This window comes from Oryctolagus cuniculus, chromosome 11 (assembly GCF_964237555.1).
Source record: "Oryctolagus cuniculus chromosome 11, mOryCun1.1, whole genome shotgun sequence".
NCBI lineage: Eukaryota > Metazoa > Chordata > Mammalia > Lagomorpha > Leporidae > Oryctolagus > Oryctolagus cuniculus.
The window spans coordinates 91,061,045-91,082,982 of record NC_091442.1 but is presented as its reverse complement, the minus strand read 5'-3'; the positions used below and the strand labels follow the sequence as shown (position 1 = coordinate 91,082,982).

Sequence of the window (21,938 nt, the reverse complement as noted above, 5' to 3'; positions counted from 1 at the left end):
CAAAATAATCACGTGCGAAAAAGGCGCCAAGTGCAGAATGAAAGAAAAATTAACAAGAGGTAGGAGTGAGGTTTGAACAAAAGCTGCATAGATTCCAAACTTTGTAAGGAATGTGCTGGAAATTTGGTACTAAGAATGCCAGAATAAGAAGACATGCCCAGAGTAGTCCCCAGTTAAAACCTACCAGTTACTCAGGATGTCCTTGGTAAGTTATTCCTGCCTGGAAACCAGGATGGAGATTTCTCCCACGGCTCTAGGAAGGAAATTCCTCTCCACAGAGCTTCAGTTGTGTGTCTCAGGGAACAGGACTCTGTCACCCCATGAGCAGAGATTTCAAAGTCATACAAAACTGGGTTTTTTGAATCTTGGCTCCATAATTCAGAATGGATGTCATGGAGAAGTTCTTGAAGGGTTTCTATTTTGGTTAATTAAGGATCATAAAGTTGCATCAATCTATTCCTTTGAGGGTGATTACTTCTTAGGGGAGAGCTACTTCTTGGCAGTTCTCCTCTCTTAGCCCGTGATTTTCACGATGCCCTTCTAAGCAATCCTTTGTGAATCATTGATTGCCCTATCCTGCTGCAGATCAAAACTGGGGTTCAGTTTTAGCAGCTCATGAGCTATTATAACCATACACTTTTCCTATCAAATATATACTAGTTTATATTTAATGGTGTTAGCATGTATGTGCATTTCACTCATGTCTAGTCTATTAAAAAATGGGAACCAAGATTTTCAAATAGTGATATTCAAAGTATGAGCCATGCTGCTCTGCTCTGCATTCAACTCAATGGGCTTCCGTCTTGTGTTGAATTTAAGATGAGGCAGTGGACACTGCTGCCCCACTCTGCATGTTTCTCACCACAATAAGTGTGATTTTGGCAACATCCCTAATCTTCTCACTCTGGACCTCCATTCTATTCTAGCTGCGCAGGAGCGCAACCAGACGATCTCTGAAAGTCCATGTTGATATTAGTTTTTGGATTTGTATTTCACTTATTTTAGCTCTTGTCCTTATTATGAAGACAGAAAGATGGTTTCTATTACTCCATAAGACATTTGTTAATAATCATGCACCAGCCAAAAGCCGGCCAATTGATTCATCTAGTGCTATCCTAAGAAACCAGAAATGAATTCTAATTCTGAGGGAAAATCTAGTTGCATTGAACTTTTTGAGAGACAGTTAATGCCTACTAAACTACAAATTATGATTTTGATTTTTTGGTGATCACACATAAAAACCCCTAGATGGAGATTTTAAAACCTAGTTTGTACATAAGATAGATCTCGACTTTACACGCAGTTTTATCAGTTAGAAAACAGATGCTCAGCAAATACGTGTTGGAAGAAAGAGAACAAAGGGAGCAGGAGATCAGGATGGGAGGAGAGGAAGGGGACAGAAGGAGAGGGGAGGTTTGAAGGGGAGAGGAGAGGAGAGGAGAGGAGAGGAGAGGAGAGGAGAGGAGCCGAGGAGAGGGTGAAAATCTAGGATTTTGAAAGGATCGCTGGTTACATAAAACCAAAACTTGCGAGCTCTATTACCTCTCTCTCCGTTTGTGGTCGCAGAAGAATCCTTCAACTCTGATCTCATCTTTCTATCTGGGGAGTCAGACTCTGTGGAATTTCTCACACTTCCTGTCTCTTTCTTACCAGGAATTAAGACTACTCAGTACACATTTCTCTTTCCAGATGGTTGGACTGTCTCGGTCTCAAAGGGATACACACAAAAACACACTAGAGGGGGTCAAGAGGTCTTTGATCAAGTACTCCTCCCCTAACAATTATACAGCTCCTGGCACCATGCCTCCTCTTCGTGCCCTGGACTTCAGTCCTTGTCTATCTGGCAAGAGGGTGTGGGACCAGATGATCTCTAAAAGGTCCTAAAAGGTAAGATTGATGAACAGTTTTCAGATTTGCATTCTATTTACTTTAAGTCTTTCTTTGATTATGAAGACAGAAAGATGATCTCTGCTACTCCTTAAGGACCTCATTAGATTTCTTCTCTCATATGGTGGAAAACATTCTTTCCAAAGCTAAGAGTTGTAAGCCCAGGGCTGGTGCTGTGGCTGAAAGGATTAAGCCTCTGTCTGCAATGCCAGAATCCCATATGGGTGCCTGTTCAAGTCCCAGTTGCTCCACTTCCAATCCAGCTCCCTGCTAATACACCTGGGAAAGCAACAGAAGATGACCCAAGTTCTCAGGTCCCTGCACCCACATAGGAGAACCGATGGAGTTCCAGACTCCAGTTTTCAGCCTGGCCCAGCCCTGGTCATTGCAGCCATTTGGAATGTGAACCAGCAAATGGAAGATCTCACTCTCTCTCTTTGTCTCTTCCTCTGTCTATAACTCTGCTTTTCAAATAAATACATATTTTAAAAAAAGCCAAAAAATAAAGGAGCTAAAATCTCAATATGGGAGTCATTTAAACATTTTAGCTCATTTTCAATAAAAGGAGATTCTATGTGTTTCTATTTTATATTCATCTAAAAAATATGTGAATATAAAAAAGTCTTCTCTGTATATCTTAAAATTGATTAAATATTAAATAAATTAGCATTACACTTTACTGTTGTGTTTCAAGTTGAGTTTTATGAGAAAGAGCTGATGCTAAAATAATATGTTACATTTTCAAAATGATGGGATTTCAACTGTGAAGACTGGCAAAGACTTGGTGGTCAATTGTGACAGAAACCATCCATTACCTACACGCATTCCCCTCCCCTTTGTCTTCTCTGATACTCGAAGCCCTGATAGCTTTAGCTGCCATGACAAAGATGGTCCTTGGGTATCACAGTCATGATCTGAATTAGAGAAATGCCACACCCTCTGCCCTAATCCTTCCAGAGGGACTTGTCTCTGGAGCATCACATGACCCAGTTCTGACTAAGTGGATGTCCGGAAAATGCAGGCTGGGGGAATTTGATTCTTTGGATTAATCAATTAAATGAAAGACTCGGCAGGTTTGGCTCTTTTGCCTATTTGCACTTTACTCTGCAAGTATGAACAGTAGAATTAAAGCCCCCTGTGCTATAACCATCTTGTGACTATGAAGCAATCAAGATAAAGACAAAAGCTCATAAAACAGGGATAGTGCCTGGCAGTTTCAGGGCTTGCCCCCTGACAGCCTTGGGTTTTCCACTCACTACCATCTTTCTATGTGAGGCAAATTCATCCCTATTAGTTTCAGGTATTCTAGTTTATGTTCCTTGTAGCTGAGTGCACTCCTTAATGATACAACAACCCACATTATACAAAGGTGCTTACGTCACCATGATAATAAGGCTGAACTTCTGAGAATCTGCAAATCTTGGAAATGCCACATTAAGACACTTCATGGTCAAATTCCACAATTCCGTGCTTGGAAGCAAAACACAGTTAATTTCAACTGCAGAAAAGCAAGCACATATGGTTGTGGTGGATGAGTGTAGAGATGGCATGTCTCACTGGCCTGCTGAGTTTCAAAACATGTCTTTGATCTTCAGTTGTTACAAAAGTTAGATCATTTTAATGATATTGGTGAAAATGAGAATATATAATATTAACTAACATTATTTAGTGTTTACTAAATGCTAAGTACTTTGCTAAGCTCTTTGCAATGATTGTCTTAATTAATAGTAACAATGTATGAAGTAAATACTACTATGCCCACTTTTGAAACAAATTTAGGCTGAAATAGATTGAGTCACTTTCTCAAATTCACATGGTAAGTGATGGAGTTCAAACCTGGACAATCTCACTCTAATCTGTGCTGTTATCCACAACTGTGAGTCTACCAATTCGAGAGAATTTATTCTTCTATTTTGTTCCCACTTTCTCTAACTTTTAAACTGTCTCAATAAATTGAAGGTCTATTAAAAAAGAGGTTTAATCCTCCTAAACCATTTGAGAATAAGTTGTCAATATGGTGCCCCGATCATCACCAAATACTTTATGGAGTGTCGTCGTTTACATAGTGACTTCTCCCCAAACGACATGTCAACGTTCTAACTTCTGGCATTCTAAGCCTGGTTACAGCTTCTATAGACACCTGTTCAAATTGTTCACGCTCTGCTACCCTGTTCTGAAATGCCTTCCTGTGCAATGACCTCCTCACTGTGCTAGGGCTCTGGTACCTTGCTTCCTAATTTTCCTCCACAGAGAAACCCTCACCCACTTACTCTCTGCCACGTTGTGTCACTGAAGCTCCTCTCACTCTGACACAGATGTCCACCTCGGTCAAGCCCACTTAATGGAGAAGCATTTGAATTTTTTATAAAGGAAACGGAAAATGAAAAGTGTTCGCTTGCCCATTAAAGGTAAAAACGTTATTAGAAATTCAATTTGTAATATTGAGATATGCCTAATAAACTGAGAAGTGACCCCTTCATTCTTCTGTTCCAGTGTTGATGTGGTAAGTAGAGGCAGCCTGGGGAAACATTTAAGAGTTACCTTCTCTTCCCTTACCATGACTATGATTTTGGTTTGGGATGGGAGGTTCTCAGCACAGCCATACCACCGTTAGTTTTTATCTTAATAGAGAACAATAAGAAATCCTTGCACAATTTTGTCACAATACATATGTTAAAAGGTTTTTATATCTTTATTTGAAAGGCAGAAGAGAGAGAGAGAGAGAGAGAGAGAGAGAGAGAGATGGAGAGAGAGTTATGCTGGCCAGGCTGAAGCCCGGAGTCAGGAATGCTTTCCTGGTCTCCTACATGGTGCAGGAGCACCAGTATTAAGGCCATACTCTGCTGCTTTCCCAGGCATAGCGGCAGAGTTGGACTGGAGTAGATAGGAGTCAAATCAGCGCTCAGAGGACACCAGTGGTGACTAAATCAGCTACACCTCGACCCTGGCCCCCATAATACAAGGTTTCCCTAATCTTTTTGAAGGCCCCTTATATGGATGGATTTCAAAAATCTCTACACATAAATAAACTTATCTTTTAATTCCATTTCCATCAATTTTTTTAAGTTCCTTCATCCTATATCAACTTGATTTTAGGAAGCTCTGTTGGGTAGATAAAGGCAATAATAACTGAACCCAGCTATGACCCACTGGCAGAACAAAGGTTATGGCTCCAAAAATTAAAAATAGAAATGCAACAAGCAATAAGAAAGCAAACAGAAAGAACCACATACACATGTATTGTATACACACAAACCTCAACTTCAGAAAAGGGTTATTCTAGACTTATTGCCCACACTCAGAAGACAGTCCTATATATTCCCAACCAAATAGGTAGAAGTTAAAGAAAACTCAAAATCCTTCTAAAACTCAGTATTTTCAGAGCCAGCATTGTGGTGCAATGGGTAAATCCCCCGGCTATAACATTGGCATCCCATATAGGCACCGGTTCAAGTCTCAGCTGCTCCCAGCTCCCTGATAATATGTCTGGGAAAGCAGCAGAGGATGGCCAAAGTCCTTGGGCCCCTGCATCCACATGGGAGACCCGGAGGATGCTTCTGGCTCCTGGCTTCAAATCAGCTCAGCTCTGGCCATTACGGCCATTTGGGGAGTCAACCAGTGGCTAGTAGACCTCTCTACCTCTCTCTGTAACTCTTTCAAATAAATTAAAAAATTCAGTATTTTCAATCTTTAAAAAAAACTTGATAAATTTAAGGATCTTAATTGTTCCCTAATATATATTTCACATTTCAAAATTTATAAGCTGTTTTCCTTTCTGAAAATAAAAAAATTAAACAATATATAGGATTTTTTTTCTAATCTCATAATCCTCCTGGAGATTCAGAGACTTCTCCACCTTAGGCTCTGTTTACCCTTGTACCCTTCCTTCATCTGCTAAAAGTCAATGTTCTGACTACCAAATGGAAAAGATAATTATTTATAGTCTTCAGCAGCCACATCCATTTATTAATTGAAAGTTAGTGAGTATGCTCATTTTTTAAAGATTTATTTATTTATTTGAAAGGCAGAGTCACAGAGCATCAGAGGCAGAGGAATAGGTCTTCCATCCTCTGGTTCACTCCCCAGATGACCGATCCCAGAGCAGGAGCCAGGAGCTTCCTCTGGGTCTCCCACATGCGTGCAGGGACCCAAGGGCTTGGGCCATCTTATACTGCTTTCCCAGGCCATTGCAGAGAGCTGGATCGGAAGTGGAGCAGCCAGGGCTTGAACTGGTGCACTGCAGGCGGTGGCTTTACCTGCTAAGCCACACCACCGGTCCCCATAAGTATGACCATTTAAGAAAGGAGATTAAGAGCCGGCGCCGTGGCTCAATAGGCTAATCCTCCACCTTGCGGCGCCGGCACACCGGGTTCTAGTCCCGGTTGGGGCGCCGGATTCTGTCCCGGTTGCCCCTCTTCCAGGCCAGCTCTCTGCTATGGCCAGGGAGTGCAGTGGAGGATGGCCCAGGTGCTTGGGCCCTGCACCCCATGGGAGACCAGGAAAAGCACCTGGCTCCTGGCTCCTGCCAGGATCAGCGCGGTGCGCCGGCTGCAGCGGCGGCCATTGGAGGGTGAACCAACGGCAAAGGAAGACCTTTCTCTCTGTCTCTCTCTCTCACTGTCCACTCTGCCTGTCAAAAAAAAAAAAAAAAAAGGAGATTAAGAATTTAAGATGTAAACTATTTAATACAAATGAATTCCGAATGAAGAGGTATATGCATATATGTACATATAAATTTATGAATAAATGCATATATAATTTTATGTATAAATGTGTATATAATTTTAGATTACTGATGCTTTTTCAGATCAGCAGGTTTAAGAACTTCATGACTCCTAATTACAGATGGTTTGCTATAAGATGATACGTGACTCTCAATCTCATCATGAACAGAAAAATTGTTGATTCTTTTATTTCTTTCTCAATTTCTTCCTATCCTTACTCCTCACTATAGCTATTTTTGAATCTTATTCTTTCCTTCAATTCCTCAGTTGTACCACTGCTATTTCACTGTTACCTAAAAGTCTGATGTCCTATTCCACCATGAAAATAAAGGCTGCCAGGTATTACTACTGTGCTATGTAGACTAATGGCTCTCCCGGAATGTCTGTACCCTGATCCCTCGGACTTAGGACTATAATAGCTTCATGGATGGCAGAAAGAACTTTGCAGACTGCATTAAGGATGCGGGATGGAGAGATTATCCCGGGTTATCTAGGTATCCTAATCAAATCACTTGAGTCCTTCAAAGGAGAGAACCTTTCCTGGCTATACACAGAGAGGTGACAATATATGAAGCAGGAAAGATTTGAAGCATGAGAAAGACTTGCCCTGCACAAATTCTGGTCTTGAAAGTAAAGGAAGGAGGCCACCGGCCAGGGAGTGAGACATCCTTTAGAACCTGAGAATTGTCCTCAGTTAACAGCCAGTAAGAAATCCGAAGTTCAGCTTTATCATTGCAAGACACGGAATATGAATACTATCAAAGCTCCAAATGATTTTTGGGGCTAGTGCTGTAGCGTAGAGGCAAAGCTGCTGTCTGCAGTACCGGCATTCCACATGGGCCCCAGTTAGAGTCCCAGCTGCTCCACTTCTGATCCAGCTCCCTGCTGATGCACCTGGGAAAGCAATGGAAAATGGCCCAAGTGCTTGGGCCCATGCACCCACATGGGAGACCCAGAGCAAACTCCTTGTTCCTAGCTTCTGATCAGCCCAGCCCCAGCTGTTGTGGCCATTTGGGGAGTATACCAGCTGGTGGAAGATCTCTCTCTCTTTCTTCTTTATCTTTCCCCCATCCCTCTCTCTAATTCTGCCTTCCAAATGAATAAATAAATCTTAAGAAGAAAATGGATTCTTTCCTGGAGGACCCAGAGGGGAACACAGCACTAAGGACACCTGGATCTCACACTTGTGAAATTGCAGCTGAGGAAGCCAAAGTGTACTGGATTTTGGACCTGAAGAACTGTAAGGTAGAATTGTAATGCCCAAGCCACAAAATGTGTCAAGGGTAGAAACAGAAGACAAATACAACTCCATTGCCCATGCCTTAGGTTTCATATTTGATAATTTCCAGACAAAATTTAGAAACATAAATATTGTCTGATATCTGCTAGTTTTAAGTTAATAACAGACACAAAATCATCTCTCCCATCTCTAATGATATTTCAGCTCTGATGTTACGCGTGAAGAGTTAAGTTGTCCTTTTAAACTCATAGGAGATTTCTGAAAGTTAATTTTCATTTTTTTAAGATTTTATTTATGTATTTGAGAGATAAAGTTACAGACAGTGAGACAGAGAGAAAGGTCTTCTGTCCGTTGGTTCATTCCCCAGATGGCCGCAACAGCCAGAGCTGTGCTGATCTGAAGCCAGGAGCCAGGAGCTTCTTTGACGTCTCCCATGTGGGTGCAGGGGCCCAAGAAGCAGTCTTCTACTGCTTCCCCAGGCCACAGCAGAGAGCTGGATTGTAAGGGAGTAGCCAGGACTGGAACCGGCGCTTATACGGATGCCGGCACTGCTGGTGGAGGATTAACCAACTGCGCCACGGGGCCGGCCCCATTTAACCTGTATCTTAACGACAAGGGTAAGCACTCTTTCTGAGATTGCTTTTTCAATTATTGCAGAGTTTCTAGCTCTTCTCCTTCAAAATCTTTCTGATTTTAACTAGTTCACTGGGCTGTTCTCATTAGAGTTCAAGCAAAGGACAATCATTTCTCAAAATCCTCCATTACACTTATTTCGCTGTTTCGTTCTCTACCACCCAGCACAATTTCTAGAGCTGCTACAGCTTTTTAAGACCCCATCACTTGGTTTTTAGTTTTTGCTTTTTTTTTTTTTTTTTTTTGATATAATCAGGTATTAGTGCCTTCAGGGTCTGTCAGGGCACCAGATTCTTCTTTCGTAGGATGCTTCTGCGTGCTCCTTGGAGAGCCTCTTTTTTTCTTTTTTTTGACAGGCAGAGTGGACAGTGAGAGAGAGAGACAGGGAGAAAGGTCTTCCTTTGCCCTTGGTTCACCCTCCAATGGCCGCTGCGGCTGGCATAGTGCGGCCGGCGCACCGCGCTGATCCGATGGCAGGAGCCAGGAGCCAGGTGCTTTTCCTGGTCTCCCATGGGGTGCAGGGCCCAAGCACTTGGGCCATCCTCCACTGCACTCCCTGGCCACAGCAGAGAGCTGGCCTGGAAGAGGGGCAACCGGGACAGAATCTGGCGCTCCAACCGGGACTAGAACCCGGTGTGCCGGCGCCGCTAGGCGGAGGATTAGCCTAGTGAGTCGCGGCGCCAGCCCTGGAGATCCTCTTGCTGGAAGGTTCAATCGCTGCCCAATGCTTCTTTCGCTGTTTCCCCTAGCTAGGCAGATGTGTTTGCCCTTAAGCTCCCGGGTCCTGAAAAACCAATTTCGCTGTCAGGTTCAGCACTCTACGTGGTCCTTCAGCGGGAAAGCTGTGAAGAAAGCCCATGGCAATTCACCTACCATTGGCCACCTCTGCTGCACAGAAAATACAGACCTGTGTGAGGAGACTCACATTGCTCCTACTTCAATGCTGTCTCTTCCCATGGCTTTTGGTAAAACTTGGCAGTCACTTGGCTTTTTCATTTTATTATTATTTATTATTTTATTTGTTTGAGATGGTAAATTTTACGTTATATGTACTTTATTACAATTCAATATAAAACCATCTAGTCACTAGTTTATAAAGTCAGATTGAACAGAAAAAATGAAATCTGGTAAAGAATACACAACCTAGAACTAGGAATTAGGTGAACTGGGTTCTTGTTTATCTCTAAGGAGTGCTGTGGCCACAAGCAGGTTATTCAAGCCCACTGAGTCTTGGTTTCTTCATCAATCAACAGGCACCTCCATCACAGGGTTGTGCCCGGAGCCTGGGGATGAATTTTGTGCAATCACTCAGAGAAATGTACGGTATATCATCTTCAAACACAGAGTCATGTGTAGTTATGCACTCTGCATCTCACGGTTGCATGAGCTGTAACTGCAGTTGGTAATTAAACTGAAGTGTTTCATTTTCCCAGTCAGCTCATCAGTGACACTGAAGCCTGTTGGGGGTGATCTTTTGAGTAACATACACAGTGATTTTCACTGGGAACAGGAGTGTAGGTTCACAACTAGACCCAATTTAACTTGAATATGCAAGAAGTCTCTAGCATGATTTATACTTCAAAGCCATCTCCATTGTCAAATTTATCATCTTTACTCATGGAAGGCATCAATGGCAGAGTGGATGGGTCTGTTAGCAATCTGCCCACTTGACTTGTTTTTAAAAAGTTGTTAATTTTTATTTATCTGGAAAGCAGATTAGAGAGAGAGAGAGAGAGAGAGAGATCTTCCATCTGTTGGCTCACTCTGCAAATGCCCACAAGAGCCACGCAGGACCAAACTGAAAACAGGAGTCTGGAATTCCATCCTGTTCTCCCATGTGGGTGGCAGGGACCCCAGGACTTGATTCATCATCTGCTGCCTCCCAGGTTGCATTTTTAGGAAGCTGGATCAGAGGCAGAGGGTCCAGGACTAACTGGCTATCTAATATGGGATGTGGGTATCACAAGTGGCAGCTTGACCCAGTACACCACAACATCTGCCCCAGTCACTCACTTGATTTTTCCACAAAGTTCTAATCCCTATGGTTTCCTGGATTTAAAAGTTCACAGGCCAAGCATTTTGACTGTCTTGAAATCTGCCTATCTTGATCTTCTAAGGGATGATGTTCAAATAAGCAAGAATGTAGGCAACTCCCTCTTTAAATAATCCTAATTGTCTGTTTCAGAATGTTCGTGTCACCCCAAAATTCATGTTGATGTCCTAATCCCTAAGGTTTTGGAATTGGGGCTTTTGGGAGTATAGATGTGGTCATAACATAGAGTCCCTGTAATGGGCTAAACACTCTTATAAAAAAGGGAAGAGACACTCATTCTCATTCTCTCCCTCCTCCTTCCTCCTTCCCTTGTCTAAACCAAGGAAAGGACGTGTAAGGACATAACGAGGAAGAAAGCGCTCTTCAAAACCTGACTGTACTAGCACCCGATCTCAGATCTCCAGCACCCTAATCATAGGAAAGAGGTTTTTTTTTTAACTTCTATTTAATGAATATAAATTTCCAAAGTACGACTTATGGATTACAATGGCTTCCCCCCAATACCGTCCCTCCCACCTACAACCCTCCCCTTTTCCACTCCCTCTCCCCTTCCATTCACATCAAGATTCATTTTCGATTATCTTAATATACAGAAGATCAGCTTAGTATACATTAAGTAAGGATTTCAACAGTTTGCTCCCACACAGAAACATAAAGTGAAAAATAATAGATGATTTTTTTTAAATGATGATGAAATCAGATCAGACCTATTGTCATGTTTAATCCCAGTGAGAGTCAAGTTGGGAATTGACAGTTTCTTTTCTTTTCTTTTTTCTTTTTTTTTTTTAACAGAAGATCAGTTTAGTATGCATTAAGTAAAGATTTCAACAGTTTGCACCCCCATAGAAACACAAAGTGAAATATATTGTTTGAGTACTCGTTATAGCATTAAATCTAAATGCACAGCACATTAAGGACAGAGATCCTACATGAGGAATAAGTGCACAGTGACTCCTGTTGTTGACTTTACAAATTGACACTCCTGTCTATGGCATCAGTAATCTCCCTATGCTCCAGTCATGAGTTTCCAAGGCTATGGAAGCCCTCTGAGTTCTCCAACTCTTATCTTGTTTAGACAAGGTCATAGTCAAAGTGGAGGTTCTCTCCTCCCTTCAGAGAAAGGTACCTCCTTCTTTGAAGACCTGTTCTTTCCACTGGGATCTCACTCACAGAGATCTTTTGCCACAGTGTCTTGGCTTTCCATGCCTGAAATACTCTCATGGGCTTTTCAGCCAGATCGGAATGCCTTTAGGGCTGATTCTGAGGCCAGAGTGCTATTTAGGACATCCGCCATTCTATGAGTCTGCTGAGTATCTCACTTCCCATGTTGGATCACTCTCCCCTTTATTTATTCTATCGGTTAGTGTTAGCAGGTACTAGACTTGTTTATGTGCTCCCTTTGACTCTTAGTGCTTTCATTATGATCAATTGTGAACTGAAATTGATCACTTGGACTAGTGAGATGGCATTGGTACATGCCACCTTGATGGGATTGAATTGGAATCCCCTGGTATGTTTCTAACTCTACCATTTGGGGCAAGTCAGCTTGAGCATGTCCCAAATTATATATCTCTTCCCTCTCTTATTCCCACTCTTATGTTTAACAGGGATCACATTTCAGTTTGTAGTGTTTTTTTTTGTTGTTGTTGTTGTTTTCATTATGTCTTTTGTCTAAGCCACTTGGTCTATTGTAACTTGCTTTTACTGTGGGAGTACTTGACACTTCTTCTTCTGTTTTGGAGCCTTGGCCTAAACTCCCAGATAGGCAGAGCCATATTTTGCTATACTGTTACATTTCTCTAAATGTTCTGTTTCTGTGATAATATCTTGCAAAATTAATGTTCATCTGAAATTAATGTAACTGCTAGCACCCTAAGAGTACACATTTAGCAAGTATCTATCAGTGCCTAATCTTTCCATTTCAATTTATTAAAAGGAAAGGACACGTCAGACTATTTCTCCTGAGTGAGGTTTCCAGAGGAAACACCACTGCCTGAGGCTGACTATTAAAGTCAACTCTAGGGTAACTGTGAATTGTTTGAAAATCCAATGGATTAGAAAATGGCTTGATTCATCACTCTTCTAAATATGTGGAATTTGTTACTGTTCACCTAACAATTTCTCATTTTCAGTGTCCATGTCATCAAGATTAGCAAGGCTTAATTTTTCAGTGGTTCCTTATCCAGGTTTGTGATTTATAGAAGCAGTGAAGTACCCACAAAAATAGTTGATTAATATCTAATCCGCATGAAAAACCTCATCCAACTGGGAGAGCCAGTGGATTTACTGACTGAAATACTCAGAAGACTAAAACTGATTTCAAACAAGGCTCTATATCTTTATGAAACATGTAATATGAGGTCTTTTACATGTGAGATTACTAAAAAATTACTTTAATTCTTTATTAGAGGTTTAAAAGGCATAAGATTGGCAGGCATTAAATAAGAATTAGCAGTTGGCTATAACCCAAGAACATCTAGGTGAAAGGCTGAATCTTAAATTAAAATTTTATGTTAATAAAGTAATTGCTGAGGTAAATTTCTGTACATTAAATACAGCTTTTCCACTGGACTCGTACTCTAAAACTGGCATTTATTTTTCCAGGTAAGAGAAATCTGTCTGAATTAAGCTTATGAATAATCCTCTTAAAATATATAACTAGAACCAAAGAAAGAAGTTGCTAGTCACAATGATATGACCCAAAGTGAGATACATAATCTAAAAGAAAATGCATATCCTTAGATTTAGGTATTATCAGGGGAGATCAAAGTGGCCAAGCCACATGAAATACTTTGGTGACAGTAGATTCAAATCCTTTAAGATTTTTCCAAATTTCAGCTCTTCTCTTTTTTCTCTTTCCTTCAAATATCCCACTTGTTATTTGCTACACTTTCTAAAGTTTGATTACTTCTATTTTCTCCAACACATCCAGACTCATCTTGCTGTGTCATATTCTACTTCCTCAAGAGTTTTCTTAAAGATCAGTTATGTTTTTCTGACAAATAATGTCACACTCAAATGTTAATCATCACTTAGAGCTCTATGTCACTCTGCCCCTTGTGGGTTTTTGTTTCTCAGTTGTTTCAAGTCCCTTCTGTAAAGATTATGACTAATCATGAAAACTATTCCAGTCACCTACCATGCAACTTGGAAAGGAAGAAGTTTGGGGGAAATGGTCCTTTGAGTAGGATGTACAATGTATTTTTCATGAAGCATAAACTCTACTTGTAAGACTTGGAATCATAAGCCACATGGTATTAGGTATATACATGCTCTGCTACTCACTTGCCACATGAATACAGAAGATATTTAAAATTTAAATTTCTGTTAGAATATATAGTGCCTTCCTCACCGGGCTCTTGCGACTACACTGTAAAGTGATCCAGTGGCACCTGGTACATCCTGAGCACCATCTATATTCACCATTATAATCATAATTGTCATTGGCCAGTATTAATTATTATACATAATTATTACTAACTGAAGCAATATGTGAAGAGCATAGAACAGAGACTACTGTATAGTAAATGCATAATAAGCTATTGAGCTACTCCTCTGTACATACACATACATATATATTTATACATATAGCCCCGTTTCCAACTTAAGGATATGTAATGAGCACCATGATTTCCGTATGCTTGTCATTATTTTTAAGAATATTTTATTGGGGCCAGCACTGTGGTGTAGTGGGTAAAGCTGCCGCCTGCAGTGCCAGCATCCCAAATGAGCACTGGTTTGAGTCCTGACTGCTCCACCTCCGATTCAGCTCTCTGCTGTGGCCTGGGGAAACAGTACAAGATGCACCAAGTCCTTCGGCCCCTGCACCCACGTGGGAGACCCAGAAGAAGCTCCTGACTCCTGGCTTCAGATTGGTGAAACTCCAGCCATTGAGGCCATCTGGGGAGTAAATCAGCAGATGGAACACTTCTCTCTCTCTTCACCTCTCTGTGTGTAACTCTTACTTTCAAATAAATAAATATTAAAAAATATTTAATTAATTAATTTATTTATTCAAAAAATCTACAGAGCACTCTTCATATGCCAGGCACTCTGGTATCACTGGGGATACAAGGATGTTTCATATCCACAGCAGGTAAAGAGAAAGGGAAGAAAATCAGAGAATAACAAAAATACAATAAGGAAAAATTTAATGAGTTGATAAAAGATCTGGAATACGTCTCTCTGAACAAAGCTGCACAGAAGATGAAGAATTTAAAATCTTACATGGTCTAATAAATTCTATTTGAAATATAAAAAAGTATAGACCATAGAAAAGACCAAGATATACTTTTTTTTAAAAGATTCATTTGTTTATTTGAAAGGCAGAGTTACAGAGAAGCAGAGACAGAGAGAGAGAGAGGTCTTCCATCCACTGGTTCACTCCCCAAACGGCCATAATGGCCGGAGCTGCACCAATCCAAAGCCAGGAGTTTCTTCCAGGTCTCCCACATGGGTGCAGGGACCCAAGGATTTGGGCCATCCTCCATTGCTCTCCAAGGCCACAGCAGAGAGCTGGATCGGAAGTGGAGCAGCCAGGACACGAACTGGTGCCCATATGGGATGCCAAGAATGCAGATGGCGGCTTCATCTGCTATGCCACAGCGCCGGCCCAAGATATACTTTTGCAGGAGGGAAGTAACTGGTTCTTTGAGTGTAAATGCCCAAAGAGGAGACTCAATAAAGAAAGCCTTTGGTTCAGAAACTCAGCACAAAAATATCAAGCAGAAATATCGTTTTCTTTTTTAAAGTGCTAAAGGGATATTTAGATGACAAGACATTCAAAATTAGACTTAACTTGGATAACCCTAGCTAAACGCTGAGTGCGTATATGGTACAACGGAAAGATTAAAGTTGAAGTAGAGGAAAGGATTCTGAAATTGCCACCTGGGGAAGCTTAGTGTAAGGAAAAGAGCAGTAGATTCGGTCAGTTCTAACCTTAGCACAAGTGGATGGCCGCTGACGGCATTTCTACTCACTAAGGTTTATTTTCCTCAACTATGAAACCCAGGTGATGAAGCTGGTGAGTTCCAAGTTCCTTGCCAGCTTCACAGCTGTACAACAGCTGGTGATCAGAAGAGTGGCACCAGACAGCACTGTTTTAACTGAAGCTGACCAGAATGAACTCACAAGGAATAAATGAGGAGTGCAGTAAATACGCTCAGCAGCTGATTAGAAGTTCCTGCACGAAATGTCAATGGGTCTTCGGTGAGTTCACAAAAGTCTTTGCTGCAGCTGTTTTTGAGCGAGGCCAACCATCCTCCACAGACTCTGTCTTGACAGGATGCTGACCAGTTGTGCAGTAATAGTGCGGATAGGTGAATGGGCAAAGTGGCCCAGAAAAATGCAAGAAAATCATTTTTAAAGACTGGTTGATGGCCAGCACCGCAGCTCACTAGGCTAATCCTCCACCTTGCGGCGCCAGCACACTGGGTTCTAGTCCTGGGCGGGGCGCCGGATTCTGTCCTGGTTACCCCTCTTCCAGGCCATCTCTCTGCTGTGGCCCTGGAGTGCAGTGGAGGATGGCCCAAGTGCTCGGGCCCTGCACCCCATGGGAGACCAGGATAAGCACCTGGTTCCTGGCTTTGGATCAGCGCGGTGTGCTGGCCGCAGCACGCCAGCCGCAGCGGCCATTGGAGGGTGAACCAAAGGCAAAGGAAGACCTTTCTCTCTGTCTCTCTCTCTCACTGTCCACTCTTCCTGTCAAAAATAAATAAATTAATTAATTAATTTAAAAAAAAAAGACTGGCTGACATGCGTGGGAGTCCCAGGCCACTCCAGCAGTGTCCATACTATCTATCTCACCTACACTGGAGCTGCATATCCTCAATGACCTCTTTGTTTTGCAAGTGAGGGAAAATACTCACACTTGTGAAGTGTATTACCCTCTCCCTCCCTCACTGATGCAGTTAATGACAGAATCCTGGCTTTGTAAATGATTACAAGCAGATGTAGTGTTTATATGATGTAGTAGAAAATCAAGGTCTGAAAAATAAGGACTTACAGGTTTGTTTTTCATTCATCCAAAAATAAGCCCAAGGTTAGACATTCTGGGAAAGTATGAAAGCTTCATATCGCTAGGGATGCAGGCTCCTCCTGTCTTTCTGCTTTTTCCAGGGATATTTATTTGTTCCTTCTCTCCTTTATTTGAAAGACAGAGCTCCCATCTACTGATTCACTTCCCAAACGCCCCCATTAGCAAGTCCAGGTTGGGCTGAAGCTAGGAGCCAGGAACTCAATCCAGGTCTCCCACGTGGGTGACAGGGACCCGATTACTTGGGGCACAATGGCTGCCTCCCAGCACCACATCAGTAGGAAGCTGGAACTGGGAGCCTTAGCCAGTTATCGAACTCAGGCATCCTAACATGGGACATGGCATCTTAACAAGCAGTGTCAATGTCTGCTCTTTCTTGCTCTAATTAATGTTGTTTGTATCCTAAAACCGCTTTGTGTTTATCCCAAGAGAACCGCTTGGAACTCCAACCACGACATTTGCTTCCAAGAAGCTAGAAGAAAGAAAAAAATGGTGCAAACACCCTTACGTTTTAGACACTTGTTAGTAAGGAAATACAATTCTCGACTCTATCTCATGGCCAAAACCTAACATAATCACACCTAGCTCCAACTGAACATTTCATCTTTTAGCTGGTAGTAGTGGGACTGACTGGAAATTGCTGTTCTTCTAACTAAGGAACAAACGCAGAATGAATACTGCAAGATCACCAGCATCCCGCTAGTCTCCCATTGTGCATTGGTCAGGGGCTCTGCTCCTTTCTATCTTCATGCAGGAATGCAAGCTGACAAAGCCTCCACAATCTGGATAGCAGATGGTTTCTGGACCCAGACGGGGACCACATTTCACTTGCACTCATGTCTACTGGCCAGTCAGTAGTCACATGACTACATCTGATTTCATGGGGACAGGGAAATGTCGTCACGTGCTTTGATGAAGAAGGCATAATGACTACCAGAGACAGTTTCCTCAGAGAATTAGTCGAGATCCTAAAGGAATATACAAATGATTACCCAGGACTATCCACACCAGCAAAGGCATGAGGAACTCTTCTAATGACAAACTTCAGTGCTATTCAGGATCACACGCTAATAGTTCATTTAAAATTCAGATTTCTTGACACCAGACCAAATGAATCCGATGCTTTAGGTTTCTAATGTGGCCCTGAACTCTGCATTTCACACCTCAGAAGATGCTCAGACCTACGACCACACTTTGAATAAGACTGCATAACAGGTAATGGAATATTATCCAAAATAAAATAACTAAAAATGCGTATCAAATCTAATACTAATTCAAGCCATGTTTCATGCTTTGAAGAAATTTTGACAGCAAAAATGTCTGATTTATTCTAGATTTGAGAGGACTGCAAAAAAAGTATTACTTTTTCTTACCAACTGAACTATTAACTCTAAAAGGAACAAAGTAATTTTTGTTCCAGCAGCCCCTTTGTTTGAATCGCAGATCTACAGTTATTTTTTGTGTGAACTTGGGCAAATTTATCTTCTGTCTGAGGCCCAGTTTCCTCAAAACAGGGATAAGGTTGTCTTCCTTGTAGTTTGGTTATGATAATTCAATGAACTAGTACCTGTAAAATACTTAGTACAGGTAACTGGTTAGTATGCTGAAACAAGAGGAAGAACCAAATAAAAATTGAAAAGCTTATTTCAGAGGTTAAGATGCCTGCATCCCAAACCCAAATTCTTGGGTTTGATACCCAGTTTTGCCTCTGATTGCAGCTTCCTGCTAATGAAGATCGTGGGAGGCAATGTTGATGGCTCAACTGGTTGGGTTCCTGACACCCACCTGGAAGCCCTGGACTGAGTTCCAAGTTCCCGGCTTTGGCCTTGCCCAGCCCCAGTCATTGCAGGCATTTGAGAGTGAACCAGTAGGTGAGCATTCTCTCTCTCTCTCTCTACCTCTCACACAAACAAATAAACAAATGTCTTCTTTAAATGGTCATTGCCAACCTATTGAATAACTTAAAGATTCTGTGAGAGCTGTGTTATTTCATCCAGTATTGGCAGTTTAAATAAGTGCACTGCACTAAAAAGCTTTATATTAATTTAGAAGAATGAACTACTTCTGGATGCCAAAAAGAAAGGAGACATCTAGTATAGAATATCATTAGATTGCAAAAATTAATTTATTAGATAAACATTTAGCTCAGCAACAATTCCTCTGATCTAAGCACTTGCGAAGTCCACTGTAAGCACGAATGTCATTCATAATGTTAAGCAAATCTGCATAATGGGTGAAAGACAATAAAAGCTCGGAGTACTTTTTCAAGGTATAAAATAGAATGAGAACTCAGCACAAATAACTGAAAGCAGTTTCTGTCTGGACAAGTGATAAATGAAACAAGAACTCTGTTGCCGGAGCAAAAACTGAAAACACTGCTGTTGCAAGTGTATCCATAGAGGCTGCACCCTAGTCACTGGTATCAAATCTTCATCAAACGGCAAGAGAAAATCATTAAAGCCTTGAAGTACAGCCAGTTCTGCTGCATCAAAGCTTAATGGATGCCTCCCAACTGTGCTCAGCTGGTCATCCCCTAACAATGGCCGATAACAAAACCCAGATACCGCACCAGCTGCTGTTTTCTAAGCTAAAATGGCCTGTCCAGGAGTCAGGCAGATGAATTCTATAAAAAGTCACTGAAGGAGAAACCTAAATAGTGCCATACAGACTGCTGTTGACTATGGGAAGACAATCCCAGCTGACAAAGGAGCCGACCATAGGTGTGTGCAGTGTTTTGACAGTAATTAGAGATGAGGAGCTCTCTTCCAGCAGAAGCTAAACGCAACCAGTGAGGCAAAGGAGGACGCAGAGCGGACTCTCAGGGAAGCAAATCAGCCTTGCACTGGCGTCTTTCAAGGCACCTGCAAGGGAGCTGACACTTGGGTTCTTACGGTCATTTGTTTTTGTAAAATTCTGCAAAGCGTGGTATTTTAACAGTGCTTGCTTGAGATCAAAGTCCCTTGCCACTGCACCTCAGCCTCCTCACACTTCTCCTGGTGTGAAAAGTGTTAGAGTAATGGTGGACATTTTTGAGATCCAGCTACAGGAAAGTTGAGTTGGAGGTACATTTAGTTTAGGCTTGGTGAAATCTATCAATCACCTCCATCTATATTTGGGTTCTTTCTACAGGAAAACAAGGGATACTCTTACGTCCTGTTGTACAGATGCATTGAGAGACCCAACATAAAGATGTTTCTGTTATTAACATGTTCCCATGCATAAGGTTCAGAAAAGAGTACAGGCACAAGAGGAGAGTCTGTGGGAAACTAGTTGTTAGACACACACATTTTAAAAATTAATTTATTTGAGAGGGAGGGATTCATTGATGTTCCATCTGTTGGTTCACTCTACAAATCTGTAAAATGGCCAAAGCTCAGCTAAGCTGAACCAAGAGCCAGGAACCCAATTCAAGTCTCCCACGTGATTGGCAGGGACCCAATTTTTTTTTCTTTTTCTTTTTTTTTTATTTGACAGGTAGAGCTACAGCCAGTGAGAAAGAGAGACAGAGAGAAAGGTCTTCCTTCCGTTGGTTCACCCCTCCAGATGGCTGTTATGGAACTGTGTTATCCGAGGGCAGGAGCCAGGTACTTCCTCCTGGTCTCCCATGCGGGTGCAGGGCCCAAGCACTTGGGCCACCCTCCACTGCCATCCTGGGCCACAGCAGAGAACTGGACTGGAAGAGGAGCAGCGGGGACTAGAACAGGTGCCCATATGGGATGCCAGGACCACAGGCAGAGGATTAACCAAGTGAGCCACGGTGCCGGCCCCAGGGACCCAATTTCTTGAACCATCACCTGCTGCCTAGCAGAGTCCACATTAAGAAGAAACTAAAATCAAGAACCAGAGCCAGGCATCAGAATCAGGCAATCCAATATGGGACATAAGCATCCTCACTGGTGGCTTAACTGCTATGCCAAACATTAGCACTGATGTAATTTTTTCTGGGGCAATTCCAGCTTTATTTTCAATAAATAAGTTTTGTTGAATGTATCACAAAATGAGACTTTTATGCCTTTGTAAAGCCTGGATTAAATACATTCATGACCATACAAAAGATTATTTGTTGAGAGCCTACTTGAGTTGGTCTAAAACTGTGGGCTCTCACCTTAGAACAGGTTTAGCATTCTGAGATTAATAATACTGGTTCTTAGGGTGGACATTTGGTGCAGCAAGTTAAGACCTGACTTTGGATGCCCATATCCCATACTGGAGTGCCTGGATATGTGTCATTCTCGCTTCCTAAGATTGAAGACCCTGGGAGGCAGCAAGTGATGACTCAAGTAGTTGGATCCCTGCCACCACCTGGGGCGCCTAGACTGAGATCCCCTAGCTTTGACCTGGCTTGGTCCTGGCTAATGGGGGCATTTGGGGAGTAAACCCATGCATGGGAGCTCTCTCTTTCTTGTCATCCAGATTTTAAAAAGAACACTGGGTTTATATGTCACTTCAGGTTAGGGCCAAGTCCTTCTGAAGTCTCTAGAGAAATGTCAAGTAAAGTAATTTTGGGGGACACAGCAAACCTCTCAAAAAAAATTCAAGGAGTTCGAGTGGATGTGTCATTTCACCTGTCTCTTGGATTACCAGGGAAGTTCCTGATAGAAAAAAAGCATCGTCCACAGCAGTCTAAGTTTATGTTGCTATTGACATCTTCACAAAGAACAACAGCAATTGCTTGCAAGCATTCTTCTGGGGTCAGGCCAAGCAGCCTCACATGAAGACACTAGGAATGGTATAGACTACTTGGTGTGTGTGGTTCAGGAATAGAAGTATCTTTCCAACTAGCATGCTGTTCTGAATTCTTGCCAGCCAAGTGCCTCAGTTACAGTTCTTCCTGTCCAGTCCCCTTGGCAGGATGTTCATGACGAAGTAACCCTGGAGTACTGACATGTAGAAATTTAAATGGAAGACTTGCTTCTTCAAACTTGCTAGTTAATAATTTTTTTCAAGATTTATTTAATTTGAAAGGGAGGGTTACAGAGAGGAAGAGACAGAGACAGAGAGAGAGACAGAGAGAGAGAGAGATAGGGAGGAATAAAGGGAGAGAGGGAAAGAGAGAAAGAGAAGTCTTCCATCTGCTGGTTCACTCTCCAAATGGCCACAATGGCCTGAGCTGGGCCAGTCCGAAGCCAGGAGCCAGGAGCTTCTTCTGGGTCTCAAAGGCAGATGCAGGACCACAAGGATTTGGGCCATTTTCTACTTCATTCCCAGGCCATAGCAGAGAGCTGGGTCAGAAGTGGAGCAGCTGGGACTCAAACTCATGATATACATAGGATGCTGGTGCTGCAGGCTGGGCATTAACCCACTGCACCACAGCGCCAACCCCAAGAAACTTTTTTTTCAATCCACCATATGCATTGGGACTGCTAC

General features: G+C 42.1%; 1 long non-coding RNA gene across 2 annotated transcripts in view; it reads right to left on the bottom strand.

The window, feature by feature from the left end:
- Positions 1-320, bottom strand: part of LOC127491170 (uncharacterized) — a 392,060-nt gene extending 391,740 nt beyond the window's left edge. The window contains exon 1 of one of the 2 annotated variants that reach the window (XR_007919751.2): positions 185-320. This is a non-coding gene — a long non-coding RNA (uncharacterized lncRNA). The remainder of the gene's footprint in view (positions 1-184) is intronic. The other variant, XR_007919752.2, reaches the window with a different exon arrangement.
- Between the last annotated feature and the right edge of the window lie 21,618 nt (positions 321-21,938).